Source organism: Triticum aestivum, chromosome 5B (assembly GCF_018294505.1).
Source record: "Triticum aestivum cultivar Chinese Spring chromosome 5B, IWGSC CS RefSeq v2.1, whole genome shotgun sequence".
Lineage (NCBI taxonomy): Eukaryota > Viridiplantae > Streptophyta > Magnoliopsida > Poales > Poaceae > Triticum > Triticum aestivum.
In genome coordinates this window covers 595,820,543-595,826,627 of record NC_057807.1, presented here as the reverse complement: position 1 = coordinate 595,826,627, position 6,085 = coordinate 595,820,543, and positions in this window count along the sequence as shown.

The following is a 6,085-nucleotide window of genomic DNA, read 5'->3' as shown; positions in this document are numbered from 1 at the left end:
GTTAAGCTCATCGTAATAATATATTAATAGCAGTTGCCTCTTTGTATGGCGGTACAATGTGGTTGTATGAGATTTTGGTCTAGGAACAGTAAAACGGGTAAAAAAATAATTGTGGCATGCTCTATAGTATCGGATTACATACTGGGAATAATTGTACTTTATTGGTATTTATCATAATATTTTCTTAGTACTGAAAAACCGCAAAAAAAGAAAGAATATCATACGATGTGATGAACTGTTTTTTTTTATCCCTAACTGTGGAATTTCTTCCCACAGAATTTTTACAAATTTTATATAAAAAGTATGTACAGGGAAGAAAAGAAAAGCTAGATTTATTCACAGTTTAATAAATCCATTTTAGTTGCATGTATTATACTATACCACCTCCATTCCTTTTGTGTACGTTCCTATAGAAGTTGACTTGATCTTGTTTGACAATTACTATTTCTAACTTTGCATTAGTGAAATAAAATAGTTATGATACGCAAGAAGGTTTCCCTCCTAAATCTACTACAACGACCTTTTTAGATATTTAATTCCTAGGTATCCGTTGAGGAGCATATACCGCCTCTCTCTCCCCCTCTCTCCCTCGCGTCGCCCTCTCGGGCGACTCGAGGGCCGAAAGCCTAGCCCGCCGCCGCCGTCTCCTCCCCCGCCACCCCTCTCCTCGCCGCCGCCTGAGGCAGCCGCCGGCCTCGCCCGGGGCGCTGCTGATGATGGTGGCGGCGGGGCCTCTCCTGCTGCTCTGCATCTCTCGCGGGGGGCCTTGGGACCCGGGGCGGCGGCCCCGGCGGGATTGGCGCCACCGGACCCTCGGCGCATGGTGGCGCAGGTGCGGGCCGGTGCCCCTCGGCCGTGTGGACGGCGAGGCAGCCGGTGGATGCGTGCCAGGGCGTGGCGGCGGCGGCTTCGGCTCCGCGGCTCCAGATCTGGCCGCCCTCCACCCTCTACGGCGGATTCGCAAGTCCTCCCCCCAGATCTGGCCGGCTCCGTCCTGGACGCCGGTTTCTTCGCCGGGTGGGAGTGGGGACGGGAAGTTTGCCAGGAGAAATCCCTAGCCGCCTTGCTGGCTGTGACGGCGGCGACGCCCGCGGGCGCCGCGCACCTTCTTGGAGGCGCTGGTCAGGTATACCTTCCCCACCCCCTCCCCCTTGTCCTCCCGGGTGAAAACCCCAACGATGTTGGGCGGCGGCGACGCCCTTGGCGCCGTTTCCTTCTTGAAGGCGCTGCTTTGGGAGCAAGGTGGGAATTTGGTCTTCGCCGTGAGGTGTGCGGTGGGTGTCGGCGGCAGCAGTTATCTCCAGCGGTGGTGTGCTCCCCCTGGTGGTGGGCTGCTGCTCCTTAGTTCATCCTGGCAGCTCTCCTCTTGAATGCCCGAGTCTTTGGTTTTCGGTGTTGCTCTGCTCTAGGTGAGAAGTCGACGACAGGTCGCGTCTGCCTAGTCCCAACCATGTGGATGCCATCGGTGCCACTCATCCAGATTCTAGGGTGAACGTGTTCATTGTCGACGGTTCGGCGCCTTTCGAGCCAGGCGAGGAGGCAGGGGCCTTCTTCGACAATGGATCTGGCTGGTGGTGCTTCCTGGCTGGTCCCAGATGCTGTGGCTATGGCTGCCTCTTCGGTCATCTGATCTTCCTCTCCTTCGCCGGCATCCCCTTTCTCCTAGGCTTCGCGCGTGCAAGAGGCCTTGACATCCTCAAGCTTGGTGCTTCATGTAGATCCTTTTTTCAGTTTGTTGTATGTCTGGCATGTGAGCTGCTCCCGGCACCATTGTATCTTGCCGTGTTTTCTTTTTATGGTTCTGTGTCGAGGTTGTACTCCAGAGTTCGTAATCTTGGTCGGTTGATGGCTTTGTTAATTCAAAGCCGGGCTCACCGCGAGCCTTCGTTCTAAAAAAAATCTACTACAACAATTTCGGACTAACATATATTGGTGTGACTGGAATAATTCTAGAACAATATCTCACTAGTACAAAATATTGCTTTGGAGGTGGTTCTCGGATATAGCCTATCGGCGTTTGCCTTCAGTCTGTAGGCAAATGTCACTAATACCTCATACTATCGGATGTAGTTTTAAAACTCCCTCCAGTACTTCCTGCCGCGGGTGGTATTTCGGTGTAAGAACCACTTCTAGTAATTTTAAACTGAGTGAAAACCGGGAATATGTATGTCATGATAGCAAAATTAACATCGATAGTTCCTTTTTCTATTCGAAAATCTAAAGATTGTGCCTCAACTTGATCTTTACAACGAAAGACGAAGGGCAAAATCGTGTATAATTTGCTGCATCAATACTTGCATGCAAATGGTGCACATCTGCAAATCTCCGTGTTATGTTTAAAATAGATGTGTGCAACATTACTTTATGCACATGCCATTGGAGTTCCATTCACTTTACCGAAAAAATACTTTCGCCCTGCTTTATAGATAAAGCACAATAACCGAGCCACAAAGATCCAACAAACAAGACTAGTTCACCCTACACACACACACACACACAAGGAATGGACGACAGGGTTCTGCGAAGGGCACAGCTCAACAAGCCCTAAAAAACAAAAGACAGAGTCCAAGTCGAAGGGAAAACCCCTAGGCAAGGTGGCAGGGTTCCATTACTTTATGAGTGCAGGTCAATTCATCTCATCGACCAACTCGTATTTACTCCTCTTTGTGTTGCTCTCCATTCATCTGTGGCCATAATATACATCCTCATCATGTGTGTTCAGTCGCGCCTTCTTCCCTGATTTCCCTTTTGCGAGAGCAATGGTAAATAATTCAGCAAGGAGCCATACGTGGGCGCCATCCATTAGGAATTCAATGTATACAATGGTAGTTTCATATAGAGTATCTACGTGAAGTGATAAGGGAATAGTTACTACACATATGCTTTCATTTGTGATTCCCATGTATATCTTGTTAGATAGATTTACATGTGTTGGTGAACCTTTGAGTAAGTGTTGGTGTGCTCATGTATGAATGGCAGACACTCAAATGACATCTTTTTTCACCGCAAGTAATCTTGGAATGGGCTGTATGAGGAAAAGAGGCATGACTTCCACCCTTGCTGCCATTTCCTATATTGGAGCACTTAGTGACATGGAGCCATAAATCATTAGCAATATTGCACGGTATGGTGTCTATCACCCCATTCGTGATAGTGTCAAGGATACTCAACGTATTAAACAAGGATGTTTCGATAGTACCACCATGAACCAAAGTTTAACCATTAAGTTAACCTTGTTTAGAACGTCCAAAGTTTGACGATTCACCAAAAATAAAACAATAATCAACACTGATCAAGGATAATATGTTGCCTTATACTACTATTTAGTTGTGTCTCCTTGTAATTCACTATATGAAAACCAGTTTTCTGGTTAAAATGAATAGTGCTTAGTGATTCTTCACAAATAAGTTCATGGTAATCTCCCCTCGAGTAAGACTAACACAAAATTTATAGGGGTACAGTGTTTTTGTAGATAATGTAGGATTTTACCTGGTTATGCATTGTGGAATGCACCTATGCATTTTTTTTATATAGTTGTAGCACAACACGGTGAGATTAAAATAATTTAAGAGAACACGGCAGGTTCCGAATTGAAATTTGAGCCCACTGATGTGAATAGTTAAACTTTATACCAAAGCAAGTTCTACAAAGTTAATCTAAATGGATAATTTAAGGTACACATAATCAAAATCAGATTCAGATCCTCTGACATTGGGAGGGAAGTCAGGGAAAGCTATAGTACCCTGACATCCCTTCCCCAAACTTCCGTAAACCATGATCTAACGCAGGGATTCTTAAACAGTAATTATGCACAGTAATTCATGAACAGTACCCGATCTACAGTGATTTGCGGCCAGTGCTAGCCCCCCTGACATCCCTTCTTCGTTTTATACATAGAGTTCACTGTAGCTTTGTGACTTCCTTTGTGCGTGTCAAAAAACCTTGTGCTTTGTTTCCGCCTGAGGCTAAATGCATGCAGGTATCTGTCAGATTGGTGTATCCCACGTGAAATTACCGAGAAGGCATAGTTGTCAATATGTCACTGAATAATTTAAACTAGGCAGGTTGAAATACAAATTGGTTACGCCATACCGTACCATCACATAATGCATCTTGTCTTCATACATAGTATCTCTAATGATTTTCCTTTTATTTGTTCACTTGCAACTTAGTCTGATTCGTTCAACGGTAATGGTTTTGCCTTTCGCGAGCCACCTTGGAGCTTCGCAAAGATACATATCAGCGATGGAGCTGCGTCGAGCTCGGGTGTGGAGGTGATCCATCATTTTTTTCTTTCTTTGATGGCTGTTTTGGAGGTGCCAGAGGCAGGTGACGGACGTTGGTGTCAAGCTCAGAGGTTTCTTCGGTCTTATTTGTAATTTTACATGTTCCTTTTGTGCAAAGGCTAGCATTCTTCTATTTGTTCAGTTGTGTCAGGTCGGTGTATACGTGACTCATACTATGATCGTTGTATAAATGAGACACGTATTAGCATGAAAAAAAAAACATCCGTTAATAAAGTGCCCTGAGGGGCCATTTTCTCGAATACTATACACGGGCTAGGCCTGGGGTCCCAGCCCAGTAGGCAGTCATGCAGTACCTCAACTTTTGATGTGTCTCAGCCCATTGAGCCTACTGGTCAGACCCAAACATTCAACCCTTACATCCAGCCGAGAGAAAAGCAGCAAGAGCAATCAATAATCATCAGTTGATCATGCTCATATAGTACTCACTCCGGTCCTTTTTACTCTGCACATAAGATTTGTTTGAAGTCAAACTTAGTAAAGTTTGATCGACTTTATCTATACCAATATAAAAAGACACAAAAAGGCAGATCCAACTGATCTCGGCCATCAAACTAAGTCAATCCAACGATCTAGATTGCTCCAATGGCGAGTGTTCAACGTGTTTAACGTGCAATTAATATCATACTAAATTTTGCACTAATCACAAAACACACAAATAATAGCATACCTAATATCCACGTGCAATTAATATATTGCCTAAATATTAACGTGTGTTGCACGTGCGCATTTACTAGTATCAACAGTCATAATACGAAACCAATGTCATTAGATGTGTAATGAATTCAATTTTCACATTGTATAACTTTAGTATTGTAGATGTTGATATCTTTTCACATAAATATGGTCAAACTTTATGAAGTTTGACTTCAAAAAAATCTTATATACGGAGTAAAAAGGACCGGAGGGAGTACTTCATTTAGATTTTTGGTGTCTCTCTTCTTGGCAGATCACCGGAGGATTCATTGTGATTGACACACGAGCCCATATTTGTGTATATTTGTTTACCACAAGTTTTTGGAAATGAAAATTGGGAGGAATGCTCCTTAAATCGAAAATAAGTTTATGTGTATTATTATTCCAAGATCATATTGGGAAAGTAATATAATAAATTTGCTCTTAATTGATCTAAGATAGTCCTGGTAGTTCATTTTTCAATACAGACCAGAGCAACATGGAAACACACAAGCTTTCCTACTGATTTATAACTTTCACATGTGACCATCTTGTAAGGATTTTGCTTCACACTCATTACCCACCCACTCATGTTTACTTTCCTTTATTTATCTACCTCTACTCAATTCGTACAGAGCAGTTTACTACAGCTTGCTCTACTGGAGTATGCATGAACTGCAGTGTATGTAGTCACTTATAGAGATCTCTCACTTAAAACTCCCGCCCAGCTAGGCTATATATACCGCGGGATAGTCCACAACATACCTCGGTTGTTGCTAGTGAATTTTTTTTTTTGAAACGAGGCAAAAGATTTGCCATTTTCATTAATTAAGAAGGAGTGAGAATTGCCCGATTAATTGACAGAAAACCGGGCTAAAACCGATACAATCCAACCCACATAAAATGGGTACCACCGGCCAACCTGGCCACCGACATGGGATCACAAAGCTACAGAGAGAAAAGGCATCCGCCAAGCAGTCGCAAGCATCATCGTCATCACCGGCTACCTCCGAACGGGCGACTCCGACTTCACCATAGACCTTCATCGTCAAAGCCAACCCGCAAACAGCTGCACAGAAACCATGACGGCACATGCCAACGGAAGG